The following is an 18,564-nucleotide window of genomic DNA, read 5'->3' as shown; positions in this document are numbered from 1 at the left end:
CTAAACGCCAGCCCACCATTTCTCGGTCTAGTGCCGAGGCCGAATACCGTGGCGTTGCTAACGCAGTTGCCGAGACCAGCTGACTTCGAAACCTTCTTCTCGAACTTTATGTCCCAATCTTGAAGGCAACCATCATCTACTGTGATAATGTATCCGCGGTTTATCTTTCGGCAAACCCCGTGCAACATCAGCGTACAAAGCTTGTTGAAATGGACATTCACTTCGTTCGGGAAAAGGTTCAGATAAGTTCTACACGTGTCCTCCTCATCGCAGTATGCAGATATTTTCACTAAGGGTCTTCCTCGCACGCTTTTTGAAGAATTTTGGTCCAGTTTGCGCGTTCATCCATATCACGCTTCAACTGCGGGGGACTATTAGAATATGTAAATATTATGTAAATAATATTCACCAATATCTTAGGAGATAATTATGTATTTGATAAGTTTCCATATTTCTTGTATTGTATCTTACTCTATTTAAAGGGATGTTATTATTCAATGGAGGACACGAATTATTATTGATCCATAAACACTTTTAATTCTAATTCAGGTTTCGAGTTTTTTCTTTTGGCTAAATTGAATAACCGGGAAGTTCATTAACGGGTTGATTTTCTAAAACAACAAGATACATGTCACTAAATCATGAAACTAAGGTTGCTTGTAAAATTCCCAAAAATTGATACACAAACGTTTTTTAAGAGTTAGACCTTTATTGGTGATATCGAGGTTGATGGATTAACATCACCTAAATATAAACTTGTTCATTGTTGCCTTACAAATAACAAAAATTCTTAAAAAGAGATATTTTATTCCAAAACCCAAACCTAAATCATATAAATCGATGAAACAACCAAATCCCTGGTAGAGGCATTAGAGACATATTATAAATATATAAATTTACAAAATTTGATTTCACAATAAATTGTGTACTTTTCATTTCTAAACAAACCACAAAAGTTTTGCACTTTTGCCACAAATGTTTTTTTTTATATTGATTACCAAATTTTTATACTAAAATATGGCCACAAAGATTTTATCTATAAACTTCAACTACCATATAGTCCCCCCTCAACTAGGGATGGCAAAAAAGCCCAAACCTGATAGGTATATCTGAAACCCGAAACATACGGGCTGGGTATATCCGAAGCCCAATGGGTATGGCCGGGTACGAGCTTAAAAAGAGAAAAAAATCGGGTACGGGTATGGGATTTAGTGATACACGCCCGATACTCGGCCCATTTACCCGAATGTATCATATTATATATTTCCATATATATAAACTTAGTACATGTACTTATTACCTTCTCTGTAGTCATATGTGGATATGTATTTGGTATGTTCTTAGCGAACAAATAACTTATTTTTGAGCATGTATATTGGATATGGAAGCTATCACCCTTTAGTATGTGGTTGTTTATGCAATTTTGTGGTCATGATACAATTTACTTAATTAAGTAATCGTTTTGATTTAGTTTGGTATATGTGGTCTGAATATGATATGTAAGTTATTAATCATATTTTCATTTGTTATAGTCGTTAAAATAGTAAATTAAATAAACATCAAAGTAAAAATTGAACATTTGTCCAAACGGGTATTTTTATGAAATTAACGGGTATACCCGATACCCGACGGGTAATTACCCGACAAATACCCGACGGGTAACGGGCCGGGTATGGGACAGAGAATTACAACCGGGTACAGGTCAGAAATTACCGATACCCGATGTTTTATAAATTTTCAAGTATAACACTGTGACGTGCTTATTTTTATCTACGTAAAGATATTAAATTACTTTAAATCGAGTTGTTAATACAAATCTGCAAGTGATTTGTCACTTAGTTTACTTTTTAGTGTTTTTTTTATAACTTACATCGTTTACCTTTTTCGTTATTTTAGTAATATAATATAATATAATATTTTATAGAATTTTGAATATATGATTGTGTTTTGCTTACTTTTATCTACATTTAGATAAAAGTTTTATTTGAACGGGTCCGATGCGTGTTTTTTTTCTTTACAATGAGGAACCGAACCGATATCGTCTAGAGTCTGAACATCTATAACTATACTATGTTTTATTATCGTTTCCTTGATGTGTCGATATAAAATTCGTTGAATATGAAGTACGCGTAACAGAGTTTTTTATACTGTAAAATATAGTGAGTGCCAATACAGTGGCACCATGACAAATCGAACTGATACCGGCCGGATATACATAGAAACCAAAATTCGCTTTAATGGTTTTCAATCGATATAAATCATATTTCTTTCCGTTGCTATATCGAGTTTTGCATCGTACCAAGCCAAACCAATACCAATCGAAAACGCGTTGCGGAGTCCGGGTAATCCAACAAATTTTAGTTAAACTTATAAACTATCCCACTTATTTAGTTAAACTTATAAACTTATACCACCTATTTATTTTCTTAATTTGTTACACATAACTAACAAATGTTACAATAATCATACTCTTAATTATTATTATTATTATTATTATTATTATTATTATTATTATTATTATTATTATTATTATTATTATTATTATTATTTTGTTTTATTTCTACACAAACATAACTAACGGCAAAACTACGGCAACACGTGTTTTCTTATATAAAAGCTTTAAAACATGATATATATGGTACAAGAGTTTCAACTTTCGTGGGCGGGGGCAAAGAATATTTCCTTTCATCTCAATTTCTCAATCATGCACTTTGTTTTGGATAGTTTCAAATGAAGCGGTTGGTCTTATTTTGAATTCAAAACAAGTTCTTTTGCTATATATGAAAATGAAAAAAGAGACATAAAAACAAGGTTTAGGATACTCTTTTTCGTGAGAAGTGTAAAAAGCATAATAATTGATATGTAGGCATCATGTTTTGAACTTGTGTATAATGTTTTGGGTTGTTTTGGTAAGAAAAACACCAAACATAACAATTTAAAACACAATGCAATCAATTCTAGGTTTAAAAAACATTAAGTAGTGTGTTTTAAATGTTAAACAGTGTGTTTTTGTTGTGTTTTAAATTGCATGCCCATGATACATTGCATTGTGTTTTAAATTGTTATGTTTGGTGTTTTTCTTGCCAAAACAACCCAAAACATTATGCCTAAGTCCAAAACATGATGCCTACATGTCAATTTCTATGCATTCTCACTTCTCACGAAAAATGTCTTTTTTACAAGAACCTCAACCAAAACTTTTAAATAATTTTTTGAGAAAAATGCCCTGATAGTCCCTGTGGTTTGGTCTTTTTTCACCTTTAGTCCCTAACTTTCTAAAATTACCTCTATAGTCCCCAACTTTTCAATTTTCGTTCCCGGATAGTCCCTGGCGCGAATAGAGGTTAGTTTTTGATGTTAAGTAGATGTGAAATTACAAAATTACCCTTACTATTAAAAATAACAATAAAACATTAAAAAAATCTAATTTAAAAACAAAAGTGGGCCCACCTTTTTACCCCCACCCCCACCCTCTCTCTAACGCCCACATTTACATAGGGTCAAAACAACATGTCAAACCCTCAAAATTTGAAACTTTCATTTCATTACATATATTTTTGCTAAAATACCCTTAGTTCAAAATCAACGTAACCATCTAATTTAATCACAAGAGCTAACACAATCCACCATTTCGAGTACAAATTTAACATACTTACTAACAAAAGACCTTAATCTTGAAAAACTAACATTTACATTCTAAAATAGTTTTGACCCGTTTACAAAAGACAAACTTGAACCGGAAGCGCGTAAAGGGTGGCGCGGTGTGTTCGATCCAAGCTCGGCATCATCAAAGATGAGATTTACCTAACATTCAAAAACACAAATAAGTTCATTAGTGCAATTCTTTTAACATCATAACATTTCAAGTCCATTTGTCCTTTATTTGACCCATTAGCGATTCATAGCAAGAATTCATTTCTTTTTTTTTTTTTTTACCATTTACTTCTTTCAACTAGCTATTTCCATTAAGAGCGGATGTTTTACATATCATTTCATTATCCATATCTTCATTCCATCCGACCCGTTCACACCGAGTATAAGACTAAAACCTTCACGAAGCCTAACATCCATGGCAATATTTAACCCATTCTCGACGGGTCAACATTTAACATTTCATCATTTCAAAACTTCAATACATTATGACCCATTTATAACAAGTCATTTCATATCTATTCCCTAATCTCGTTATCCATTCGTTTGACCCGTTCATGACGGATCATCGTCTTACATACTACACAGTTCTATATCTTATAACTAGCAACATTAGAATAAAACCCAAACCGTATTCTACATTAAGCCTACTCGAAGTTCATATGAACTTACCTTTGTTTTGCACTTGCTTGCGAACCGGATTGACTTGTATCCTCTTCCTTCACGCCTACAATTTCACATTCAACATTCCTTCAATCTCATGCTTTTATCTCACATTTACAATAACATAGTGAGCTAACAATTCATAATTTCATCAATTCTAATCAACTACCATCATGTGTATATGTAATCATCAACATTACATGAGAACTAATACTCAAGCATTTCATCAAATACTTGGTGTGCATAACATTAGCAAAGCATAATGTACAAGTATCTTATGCATAACTTCACTAGTTCATATAAAGATCATTAACTTCAACTAATTTTTCACATAACTTTCATTCTAAATCAGATTCATATAATAATAATCTACAACATCCAACTTCATATATCATAACTATACTCAATTTAACACATGTAGCATCATCATCTTCATAACATCACTACTACTAGTGGGTTTTCATCCAAACATCAAAATAATTAGAATTTCAAGCATAATTCATGTTTCATGAGATGATTCTAACTCACTATCATTCTAGTTTCATACAATTTCACGGATTGATTCAAAACCCAATTCATCAAGATCATTAAAACATATAATTTAACTCACCTAGAGTTGAGAATACTTAGACGATTGAGAAATTAGAGACATGCATTCGAAATTATCCTTAAATCATCTTCAATTTGCTGAATTTTGGAATGTGTTGGAGAAGAAGGGATTTTCCTTCTCTCTGGTTCTTTCTAGCGACACACACACACACACTCTTATGTGTGTTGTGTTTTATTTTTCTATTTTATATATAATTATCTTTTCCTTCTTGCAAGTTTGGCCCTTCAAGTTTAATCACTCATTTTAAAAGGGTTGAATCTACTTTTATATAACATGAACACATGTTTAAATAAAAACCTTCATAATTAAGTTTTGGGGTGTTACAAGTCTACCCCCTTAAAGAAGGTTTCGTCCCTGAAACCTGAATACGTACTGAATAATGATGGGTAGTGTTCCCGCATATCATTTTCCGTTTCTCATGTGAGACCCGAGCCTTTTTAACGTTTGCCATTGGACCAAACTTGTCCAATGCACTTGGTAATTCAATATTGAATGACTCAATACAATCCTACCACATTATCCCATAATCAACGTTCATTCATTCGAGCGAACTTTCTTAAAACTTACGTGTCAGACTATGCATACCCACATACCTTTAACACCCTATTTGGGAAACAATTATCATAATAGTCATGTTTGTTCATTCCTGTTCATTCATACAAAATCACAAGTCAAACACCACTCAATAGTTGTTAACTATTTAGCTTCTACATACACTCCACCCTTTTCTGGGCCAACATCAAGTAAAATTTATTTCATGTCAATGGCTTAGTAATCCTTTTCACACTTTTCTTGTAATACTTACGTGTGATCTCTACTCGAGTCCAATATTTCTTTCATTGTTAATCTAATGTATCTGCATGGTTAACTGCAATACAATGCATACATTTATACAACTCGCGTATAAACTATCTTGCTCCAACCCCTCTTAATGTCTATCCCTTGGTTGTAAGGGCCTACCTAAGGCTTTAATCACACAACCAATATAATCGTGTATCAATACGTACATTCATGTAACTCATATTACACCCAAGGTGTTATACGCAACTATGTACGCCATCACATTCCATAATTGTCATACATACATCAGTCCTTCTAACATTGCAGTACAAAAGCAAGAATCTAACATCGTACCACAATGGATAACTCTACCTATATACTTACTAAAATTCCGTTACATACGAGATTATAAACTTATTACACATGCCATTCCATTCCACATGTGAGTTACATAAAACTAGGTATAACCGTTCATTCGATAATTTGTTTATACTTTACCTCATAGGGTTGTCCTAATAAACAAACCAGGAATCCTTACGCATACAAACTCTAACTCGTGACATTTCTCGAGAGGTTTACCTTCTGATAAGTCCTAACATGTTTTAGGAAACCTAACTAGAGGTAGGATTCATTAAAATATCCATTTATTTACTTACTTAGTCCAAAATTTCTTGCCATAGCGTAATCCCGTCTTACATACTTTGCAAGGCTCACTTGTGGTAAATTATCTTTTATGCCACATTCCACCTAATCATTCTTTATGTAACATTTCACCATTTCTAATAGTTATGCATTATAATGCTTTCATTCTAACTTCCTCAACATTAACCTTTTAAATATTCCATATAATTCTTTCTAATTCTTTTAAACTGAGCATTCTAAGCAATTTCCCTGCTTTGTTATCAGTTCCTAACTTTTCTTTCCTTTACAAAATTCCTTTCGTACGCAATATCTAGTTATCCACCTTACTTCGACTAGTTTAATGATTTACTTCCAAGCCATATTACAAGTTCAACTTCATCATTTGAAGTTCATAACCTTTGGTCATTACCCTTTCCATTCCTACGATATGGACTAACTCGCACATTTGTACTCCCTAGTTGATTTTGGACATACTTATGCAAACGTTGTTCTTGCCACCCCATTTCTTTTATATTCTTATTCAATAAGTCCAACATGTAATTATGTTTACATATTGGGCCACCTCCATCATTCTTGAAGTTAGTTCATATCATTTAAACCTTCAAATTCAAATATACTTACTATCATTTTACTATTCCTTACAGAATTCCCTATCCTTGTAAGTGCTTAAATCATCCACCTAGGTCTTAGTGCATTATTCATTCTAATCCTCATGAGTTTGCTTAATACGTAACGCATCCAACGCATAATTCTTCCATCACAATCTTTTATTACCTCGACATCTTTCTATGTATATATATATATATGTTTACTTATACTATTACATGATACCACATTTGTCATATGCTTTACTCTTGCTCGTACATCCCGTTTTGGGTTTACCACAGTTAACTATCAGCATATCCTTATTCATATTCCCAAAACCAGCTACAAAATATTTCACGTACATACACCTATACATCATTTATATATATGTATATACATTCCTTTTGTCCAACATCATACTTGACTGACCAGGCTACCTGTGCCACTTACCTATTATGTTTATACTAATCTTTAGTTAGGTGGAGAAAAGCATCTCCTCATTTGCATTTCATACATTCCTTCCCACCTAAAGACTCTTAACTTTTATCCGTTTATAACCCCTTCTTAAGGTTCTATCCATACTTACCACTCGGATACAATCCTTCCATTCTGGCTGTTCATTCAGGCATTTCATCCAAGTTTATTTGACATGTTTTTGCTTATGGGTTAGAACATCTTTTTCTGTACCTTTCTTCCTTATATATTGATTCACCCTTATCTACGGGTTCAACCCGTTCATTTCCGCATTTCTTTCTTTCATCACATCATCCTCCATCTAGTATCATGTGTCACGTCTCGTAGCCACCTTCTATATTCAACTTCAAGTGATGTTTCCAACACTATATTCTACCTTCTATTTCATGTGCCGCGTTTTCATATAAAACATTTTCCTCTAAGTTTTCATTCTACTAACATTTACTTTTCATTTGACAAGGTTTTCATCCTTAGGACCATACTATACTCAAAATTCCATCATTCTCTCATGTTCTATACTTTCTAAGCTTGGTCATACTTATCATTCAAACATTTCACTACATTCTAGATGTAATCATGCTCATTTTCCACACATTTCATTACATTCTAGGACCATACCAACTTCTTCCGCAAGCATTGCTTTTATTCCCTTTTATCGTGCCATTTGTTATCATTTGTATTCTCATCATCCGTCATCTACATTAAACATTTTCTACATTCATTACTTCATATACTTTTTATGTTACCTCAAGTTACATTCAGGCATTCATACTCATATTTCAACAACTCTCATTTCACTTTTACATCATCATCAACATCGGTCACAATAGGCCATATCATGTATGCCTCTCGTTCATAGGGAAATAAAATCCCTCATCCTTAATACTTACTTTCTCGCACCATTCGTTACTCGAAACGTATTTCGTTAACAATTGCTTCATTCTCATCAGCCATCTACTATAACATTCGAGATCATTACTAAATTTCATTCTTTAGTCATGTTCACTTCATTCTAACATTTTAAATTTTTCTACACTTTCCTTTCTTTCATGCTAGGTGTTAATGGCCCTTTATGACCACACCACATACTTCTCATCATAGGATTGATGAACCCAGCTAGAATTTCATGCATAACTTTCCAATCATATACGTTCTTACTTCGAAACATTTCGATATGACCCGGTTAACATTTAGAGGACCCTAATTATCATACGTTACCTTTTTCAGGAGCTTGACGGAGCTATTGGATTGGCCTTAGAAAATATTCTACAACACATTTTAAGTAATATGTTAATAAGCTTAACATATTTTAATGACTTTCATTCGCTTACTCATTACTATTATACTTTCATTCCATCCGTTTTTGGTGCTAACGGCCATTTCATGACCACACCGCATACTTTTCATTATAGGGTTAATAAACCCGGTACTAACTTCATTCGCATCCTTCGTTTCCTACACATCCTCATCTTTCTATACATCATTCGTTCTTAGTAATTCATTCTCATGAATCACATACTCATCCAATCTTTCCTTACAAACATTCTAGATGTGTAATTACTTCATCCATTCGTATGTAAAAACTTTTCATTCTTTCACACATTCATCATTAAAACATGTTGGCTATATGGAATTCTTTAGTCTCATTATCAAATTGGGGCATTCCTAGCATTTAAACGAGTACTAGAACTAAATTTAAAAGCTTCGCATAACAAACAAGCAATTCTGGAAAGAATGGATAAGGAAGTGTCGTCGCCGACGGCACATATGTGCGTCGCCGACGGCTTCTGAAATGTTGCGTCGCTAATATTGTCCGTAGACAGGAACTTAGGGCGTCGGGTGAAAGGGTGCCGTCGCCGACGGCACATATATGCGTCGCCGACGGTCTCTCCATCTCGCAGACGCTGAACAACTTAAAAATTTCATTTCCAAGGATCTTTTTTTTTTATCCGGAACGGTCCCGTGGAGTCCCGGAGTCCCCCGAAACATCTCCGAACATCTAAACCAGGTCATTTTTGTAAATTAACCATAATTCCCTTCCCGTTTCCCATTAAAACATAGCTCGAAAGTCTTAAATCACTTACTTGCGTGGCACTTTGGAACGAACACACCTTCACAAGAGCTTTCGGTTTGAGTCCGAGCGCCATATCTTGCTCGAATCTCTCAAACCCAGGCTCTGATACCAACTTCTAACGCCCACATTTACATAGGGTCAAAACAACATGTCAAACCCTCAAAATTTGAAACTTTCATTTCATTACATATATTTTTGCTAAAATACCCTTAGTTCAAAATCAACGTAACCATCTAATTTAATCACAAGAGCTAACACAATCCACCATTTCGAGTACAAATTTAACATACTTACTAACAAAAGACCTTAATCTTGAAAAACTAACATTTACATTCTAAAATAGTTTTGACCCGTTTACAAAAGACAAACTTGAACCGGAAGCGCGTAAAGGGTGGCGCGGTGTGTTCGATCCAAGCTCGGCATCATCAAAGATGAGATTTACCTAACATTCAAAAACACAAATAAGTTCATTAGTGCAATTCTTTTAACATCATAACATTTCAAGTCCATTTGTCCTTTATTTGACCCATTAGCGATTCATAGCAAGAATTCATTTCTTTTTTTTTTTTTTTACCATTTACTTCTTTCAACTAGCTATTTCCATTAAGAGCGGATGTTTTACATATCATTTCATTATCCATATCTTCATTCCATCCGACCCGTTCACACCGAGTATAAGACTAAAACCTTCACGAAGCCTAACATCCATGGCAATATTTAACCCATTCTCGACGGGTCAACATTTAACATTTCATCATTTCAAAACTTCAATACATTATGACCCATTTATAACAAGTCATTTCATATCTATTCCCTAATCTCGTTATCCATTCGTTTGACCCGTTCATGACGGATCATCGTCTTACATACTACACAGTTCTATATCTTATAACTAGCAACATTAGAATAAAACCCAAACCGTATTCTACATTAAGCCTACTCGAAGTTCATATGAACTTACCTTTGTTTTGCACTTGCTTGCGAACCGGATTGACTTGTATCCTCTTCCTTCACGCCTACAATTTCACATTCAACATTCCTTCAATCTCATGCTTTTATCTCACATTTACAATAACATAGTGAGCTAACAATTCATAATTTCATCAATTCTAATCAACTACCATCATGTGTATATGTAATCATCAACATTACATGAGAACTAATACTCAAGCATTTCATCAAATACTTGGTGTGCATAACATTAGCAAAGCATAATGTACAAGTATCTTATGCATAACTTCACTAGTTCATATAAAGATCATTAACTTCAACTAATTTTTCACATAACTTTCATTCTAAATCAGATTCATATAATAATAATCTACAACATCCAACTTCATATATCATAACTATACTCAATTTAACACATGTAGCATCATCATCTTCATAACATCACTACTACTAGTGGGTTTTCATCCAAACATCAAAATAATTAGAATTTCAAGCATAATTCATGTTTCATGAGATGATTCTAACTCACTATCATTCTAGTTTCATACAATTTCACGGATTGATTCAAAACCCAATTCATCAAGATCATTAAAACATATAATTTAACTCACCTAGAGTTGAGAATACTTAGACGATTGAGAAATTAGAGACATGCATTCGAAATTATCCTTAAATCATCTTCAATTTGCTGAATTTTGGAATGTGTTGGAGAAGAAGGGATTTTCCTTCTCTCTGGTTCTTTCTAGCGACACACACACACACACTCTTATGTGTGTTGTGTTTTATTTTTCTATTTTATATATAATTATCTTTTCCTTCTTGCAAGTTTGGCCCTTCAAGTTTAATCACTCATTTTAAAAGGGTTGAATCTACTTTTATATAACATGAACACATGTTTAAATAAAAACCTTCATAATTAAGTTTTGGGGTGTTACACTCTCTCCCCTTTAGGCTTTCTCTCTTCCTCTTTCTTTGTCCCTGCAAGTTGCAAACACCCAAAAAACAAAGATACCCAGCCTTTGAATCATGATACTCTAATGTGATACTTGATTCATGATACTCTCTTATGAGGATCGTGATATAATGATGAACAGATTATGAACTTGATACAGATTTGAACTCGATGCACGAAACAGATCTGATGCATTCAAGAACAGATCTGAATCACCTTTCGATCGAATCCGTTCAATTCAAAAGTATAATCTTGAACCAAAACTCAATCCGAAATCAATGTAATATGACTGAAATAGAGAGAATAAAGCGATAGAGAGAGAGAGAAAGAAATACAGGTTGCCGGTGAGGATCGTGGCGGGGGTGGTGATGATGGCGGCGGTGGTGGTTGTGGCGGAGGTGGTGATGATGGCGGCGGTGGTGGTTGTGGCGGAAGTGGTGGTTGTGGAATGGGTGCGTACTGCACTTGTTTTTACCCAAGAACTTCAGTCACAGGTCATGAGCTCCATAATTCTTTCTACTGTAAGAGTTTGTGAGAGTTTTGTATGCTTTAACAACAATGGGAGCCCCTTGTTCCTTGATATACTTCTTTGTAGCTAAGGTAAGGTCATGGTGGTGGTGATTAGCTGGATTTGCAGAAAAGTGGGAAAGAAGGTGAGGGGAGGTGGGTCCCACAAAAAAGCTAAATATTAATTATATTATTTTAATTTTAAGTTATTGATGTAACATTAAGGGTATTTTTGTCATTTTACATCAACTTAACACAAAAACTAACCTCCATCCACGCCAGGGACTATCCGAGAACGAAAATTGAAAAGTTTGGGACTATAGAGGTAATTTTAGAAAGTTAGGGACTAAATGTGAAAAAAGACCAAACCACAGGGACTATACGGGCATTTTTCTCTAATTTTTTGGTTTGTTTAACTTATATATATTTAAGAGTTAAATGCTTGGTTGGTCCCTGTGGTTTACAGATATTGCAGACTTGGTCCTAAGTCTTTAATAATTACACACTTGATCCCGGTGGTTGTAATTTTTACACTCGGGTGATCTTTGTCACTAACTTATGTTAAATATCTCAGTTAAGTATATGTTAAATGATGAGGTTGCCCTTAACTAAAAAATAAAAAACAACTAGGATTGCGACCCGCCGCAATGCGGCGGGGAATCTATAGTTATAACTAAGTCGATCTAGGACTCGCACGTTATGTTAAACTTGTCAAACAGGGAAAAAATAGACGATGTAAAAACGTTCACCCACACACGCACGTTGCGTCGTGTTAACTCGCAAAAGTAGAATGAAACGTAAAAACGTAAAACCAAAAACGCACGTTGCGACGTGTTAAGTCACAAAATTTAGAACCAAGCATAAAGCGAAAATTTGCGAAAAATGAAAACTATAAAGGACCAAGTTGAAAGTAAAAAAAGTTATGAGTATAGATTGCAAAAGATAAAAAGTTTTAGGTTAGAAGTAATAAAACAAATAGTTTTGTGTTAAAAGTAATTTATGAAATACTTTTGGGTGAAAAGTAAAAAAAATCAGTGTTTTTTTGGAAAACCCCCAAAGCCAACGTTACGACAACCATATGCATAACTATTTTTTCTTTGAAAAACCCCAAAGCACACCCCGCGTTGCGACGGGGCGTAAAACGATATCAAATAATACTAATGTCACACAACCGTAATCAACCACCAACACTGACTCGACCTAGGGTATGCGTGTTGCGACGAACCTTTCAAACATGGGAAAATAGAGGTAAAAACGTTGAACTACGCATGCACGTTGCGTCGTATTAACTCGAAACTCGAAAAAATTTAGAACTATACGTAAAATGAAAATTTGCGAAAGATGAAAAGTATAAGTGACAAAAGTTGCGAAGTTAAATTGCAAATAATGAAAAGTTTTGGGTTAAAGTTAAAAACAAATTATGTAGGGTTAAAATGAAAAGGGTAAAAACCTTAAGGTTAAAAGTAAAAAATTAAGGTTTTTTTTTTTGAAAAACTCCCAAAGCTCAATGTACAATTGATGATGCATAAAAAACTTGCAAACTTATATATGGAATAATTAGAAAATATTAAAAAAATAATGGGTCAACCTTTCATCTTAATTTTTTTTGAACGGGCAACAAAATCAATCCCGAGCACTCTCGGAGCACCCACTGGACCAAACGGAGTACTCTGAGAGTAACCCAAGTCCATCACCAATTCCAGGTAAAACCCGGTAACCCACCCGCTCGTATACACAACGGTGAAACTACCCGTAAAACTCGTTTGGCTCAAAGATCGAACCCAGGTTTCTCCGGGTCTCTTATCATTGCCCACCAGTGTCTCACTCTTCACCAAGTGAGAGTTGAACCCGCAACTTTCAAGAGAAATGCAAGTCTTCTACCACTTGATCTAGAGATCACTGGCATTCCACCCCTCATCTTCTTCCTCATTTCACCACCCACCACCATCACCTCCACCTTCAACCCACCATCACCACCACCACTTCCATCGTTACCTTCAACCCACCGCCACCGCCTCCATCTCTGCCGTAAACCCACCGCCGTCACCTTCAACCCACCACCTCCGCCGTCACCTTCAACCCACCGCCTTCACCCTCACTGTAAACCCACCACCGCCACCATCACCTTCAACCTACCACCACTGTCAAAAGCAGAATCAAGTGAATTTCTGTTATAAAAACATTATTTGTTTGTTGTAGGGTTTAGGGTTCTGCTGATTATTATTATTATATAGATTTCCGGCGACAAAATGCAACCGCGACAACCACCTGCGTCCAATCCTCCTCTCAGTGCTGTCACCACCGAACAGATTCAGAAGGTTTTATTTATTTTTTTTTCATTACTTTAGCAGCTCAACTTAATTAACTCCGTAAGCCTGTCTCTCTATTCTATCGTACACTAACAATTATTCATCCTTTCAAACAAAAGAATTTGATTAATTTTTGCTTAATTGCAACACTTATGCAATAGAATACCAGTGAATGTCTAGTGTACAGAACATGTTATTAGGCTTCAGTTTTTATAAAATTAAATTTTTGCACTCGGGTGATGGTGGTGGTGGGTTTACGGTGGAGGTGGAGGCCGTGGGTTGAAGGTGAGGGCGGAGGTGGTGGGTTTACGACGCAGATGGAGGCGGTGATGGTGGGTTGAAGGTGGAGGTGATGGTGGCCGGTGGTTAAATAAGGGAGAAGATGAGGGGTGGACCCTATTGTTTTTTTACTATTTTATAGAGTAAATTACTTTTAGAGTCTCTATGTTTTAGTGATTTTAACCACTTGAGTGCAAAATCAAAAAGTTTAACGCCCTGAGTTCTTAGCCATTTATTTTATTACGTTTTGAGTCCAATTTTGTTCATTTTATAATGGTTTGAGTCCAATTTTGTTAAAAAAATGGACTCAAAAGGTTAAAATTTGGACTCAAAAGGACTCAGATGGTTATAAAAAAAAGTGTCAAGGACTCAGTGTGTTAAACATTTTGATTTTGGACTCAAAGGGTTAAAACCACTAAAATACAAGGACAAAAAGTAATTTACTCTATTTTCTAAGTGTTTTTGTTTTTTAGTTAAGGGCAATCTAGTCATTTAACACATACTTAACTCAAATATCTAATATAAGTTAGTAATAAGAATCATCCGCATGCAAAAATTATAAACATTGGGATCAAATGTGTAGTTATTAAAGCCTTAGGATCAAGTCTTCAAACCACAAGGACCAACCAAGCATTTAATTCAATATTTAAAACACAAAAGGTAGTTTGATCACTTTACATGACCTAACTGGAAAAACTTAACGATGAAGACCATGGGAGTTTATTAAACAATGAAGAGCAAAAGTATGAATTGGAGGCATCTGTGAAAATTTTTCATAACTATATAGACCATCGTGCACATAACTCGTCAAAATATTACTATTCTAGTGAAAGTAGTACTTAATCACCTTAGCCATTTTTAAGAAATAGCGCGCTTCCTGCCAACCGTTTTACGGGCGTTATTGGTTAGTCGCAAGTGCAATAGCGCGCAACCACAGATAGAAAGTGGTGGGACATATTGTCACAACCCCCGACCACACCCTGGACGAGAGCCGTGAACATTCAAGTGGTACCAGTGGTTATTTTGAAAATATTGTAGTTGAAATTTTCTGCAGGACCATGAGTTAGGAAGAATATCAGAGTTTAGAAACATCAAAATCTTATTTATTACAATTGGGAATAAAACCCATATTTTACAAAGGTAGCTTTAATAGGGGATAAACCCGAATACATAAAACAATGTTTCTTAATTTAGTTGATAAAATAAGCCACTTCTTTAAGGCTTTCGGTGCCATATCACAATTCTTATTCAGATCTACTGTAATCACCTGAAACGCGTTTAAAAACATTTGATCAGCAGAAAATACTGGTGAGTTCATTCATTTGTATAAAAGACACCGTTATTGTAATTTACAACATTAAGAGTTTTTACATTTATTTATATCTCACAATATTACTATTGGTTATCTCGTTGTCCAATAGTAAAGAGACCACTTTAATGGTATTTGTCACTCGACAAGTTCCTGTGGCTGTGGTCATATCACTATTTGGCTAACCCGTTGTCCAAATAGCAAAGCTTATCAAGTAATGTATACAAAACCCCACATACCGACAGTAGTTTCCCAGTAAGAATACAAAGATTTAATCACTGTAATATAACTAGGAAAACATTTAGGGTTTTGAAAGCATTTAATAAAATAGAATGACTCACAGTGTTGTGAGAAAAAGAAAAATGACTCACATTATAGAATTAGGGTTTCGATTTAACAGGCCTCCTGATTATAAGCCTCTTGATTAACAGTAAGTTTACAGCTCCAAGTCTTCTGATAATTAAGCATCTACTTTATCAGTGAATTTAAGCCTTCTGATTCTAACCCATAATTACACAGAATGAAATCCGTATTAGTGTATAAACCCAATTTAATGTTAACGATAATCACAAGATCCAAACCACAACGTGATGACAAAGTATAGCCTTATTCAGGCAGCACTTAAACATCCGTTGATTTGGTTTTAGATCGATCGGACAGGGTACCGTACCAGTGATTAGGGTTTAGTACATTTTCTATGGAGCAGGGTTTCGAGGTTTAGGGGCTCTGGGTAATAGACCAGAGTTTTGAGAGAGAAGGAGTATCGATTTGTGATCGAACTCGTGCAACTGGATCTGTCCCAGACCTGGCCCTTATATAGGCTAGGTGGACCTCTCCCGAGCGTCGAGGGAGGAGACAAGTACTCTCCCGCGTGTCGCCGGGGGGGGGGGGGGTCGGCATGGCTAGAACTGCCACGTGTCCAACATAGGTCTGACATGTGGCGCCTCGACGTGACAAGTGTCCTCGGCCGCCTTTTAACCCAATCATGCGTGTTCTTGGTTTTCGTGCTGATACTTATCGCGTATGCTTGGGTCTTGATCCTAAATGATTTAGGTTTTAGTTGTGAGTTTAGTAAGGGTACTTTGTGCGGGTTGGTTTATCAACCGTCAATTTTTCTTAACCACTAAGTTTTCTTAACAAGTTTCGCCGCGTGCACTTCTTGTTTTGATTAAGGGTTGTCATCGGGAATTTTTAGGGTTGTTACACATATGTATTTGACCGTTGTCGAATGGAAACTTAAAAAAAATTAAAATTATTTAATTTCATATCTACAAACACATACACTCTTATTAGAGTAAATTACAAGTTTTGTCCTTTATGTTTGTCTCAAATTTCAGGCGTTGTCCTTTACCTTTAAAATTGATGAGTTTTGTCCTTAATGTTTCAAAATCCTGCACGTTATGTCCTTTAGGGCAAACCCTGTTAGATTTTTCTGTTAAAGTTGGTTATGTGCCTTGCACATGAGGGTAGTTTTGTCATTTTACATACCCAAGGACTATTGAGTAAATCACTTAATATAAAGGACTAATGTGCAAAAATCATTTATATAAAAAACTGATGAAGACCAAATATTCAGAAACAAAGGGACTACAATATGGAGACCAAATCTTCACCTGCCACCACCATGTGCCGCCACCACCACCATATGCCGCCACCATCACCACCGCCTTCATGTACACCACCATATTCTACCACCACCGCCATCTTCACCACCGCCTTCATGTACACCACGTCTTCACCGCCGTCGTTTTCACCACTGTCGTCTTTACCACCGCCTTCGTGACGGGGATTCGAAAGTGAGGAGGTACAGGTCTAGGGTTTTGAGATTGGGGAAGACTGGCTCAGAGGCATCGGTTGGTGTTTCCAATGAGGCATCCTGACTGTATAATTTTTCGATGAGGCATCTCATTGAACAATCCACCACCCAGGTTTTTTTAGAGATAGAAATTTGTTAAGATTTGGGGATTTTTTTTAGTTTACTTTTACTGTAGTTTGAGATTTGGGAATTTTTGTGGGTGGTCGGCGGTTGGGAGAAACAGAGGGGGTAGAGAGACAGGTTGTTGATGGTGATGTTGGAGACGGTGGAGTGGTGATGGTGGATCAGGCAATGGTGGAGATAGTGGGTGGTCGACGGCAGGTGAGGGTGGGAGGTGGTTGTCACACCCCAACCGATGGCGGAATCATCGGGGCGCGGCACTGAGCGAAACAGATTGTTCAAAGGAATTCCATAACAACTATTATTACCAAATAGTTTTAAATATCACGTCCCATACCGTGACCCATAAGATAAATCTAGTTATTACAGACATAGGTACCCTTTAAACAAAACAAGTTCCGACAACTCAGATTTAAACATATAAATATAAATTGTCTTGGTTTCTAGACTCTTTCCTAGCCTCGATTTCACAGCAGAGAGAGAGAGAGAGCAAGTAAGCATCCTAAACACCTGTCACATACGTTAAAATAAAGTCAATACATAAAATGTAAAGGTGAGCATACAAGTTTGATAATAGCATATAGAGTTTGAATAGTTTACGCATAACCAGCACGTACACAGAGAGCAATGATGCATGTAAATTATCGACATGGACCTATAAATACCAGTGACTGCGGGTTGACTGTCCGAGACAGTTCGCAATACATGATCACCACCGTAAATCATGCAAGTAGATTGTCCTTAACAACCCCCGTGTGAACGGGTGCTGAGTCCAAACTATAGTACTACGTTGCTAAGGCAGGTAGACAGCTTTCCACGTGTAAACATAATAACAAGCATAC

General features: G+C 35.7%; 2 long non-coding RNA genes across 2 annotated transcripts; both read right to left on the bottom strand.

Annotated features, from left to right (window-relative positions):
- Positions 1-3,575: 3,575 nt before the first annotated feature.
- On the bottom strand, positions 3,576-5,066 carry LOC110906127. The gene is made up of 3 exons (XR_002573682.2): positions 4,925-5,066; positions 4,324-4,378; positions 3,576-3,804 (listed from the first exon to the last, which is right to left on the bottom strand). It is a non-coding gene; the product is annotated as an uncharacterized LOC110906127 (long non-coding RNA).
- A 4,626-nt stretch (positions 5,067-9,692) lies between these two features.
- Positions 9,693-11,181, bottom strand: LOC110906126. Its single transcript, XR_002573681.2, has 3 exons — positions 11,042-11,181; positions 10,441-10,495; positions 9,693-9,921 (listed from the first exon to the last, which is right to left on the bottom strand). It is a non-coding gene; the product is annotated as an uncharacterized LOC110906126 (long non-coding RNA).
- Positions 11,182-18,564: the final 7,383 nt, after the last annotated feature.

Source organism: Helianthus annuus, chromosome 14 (assembly GCF_002127325.2).
Source record: "Helianthus annuus cultivar XRQ/B chromosome 14, HanXRQr2.0-SUNRISE, whole genome shotgun sequence".
Classification (NCBI taxonomy): domain Eukaryota; kingdom Viridiplantae; phylum Streptophyta; class Magnoliopsida; order Asterales; family Asteraceae; genus Helianthus; species Helianthus annuus.
The sequence above is the reverse complement of the archived record's forward strand: the minus strand, read 5'-3'. Positions and strand labels throughout refer to the sequence as shown.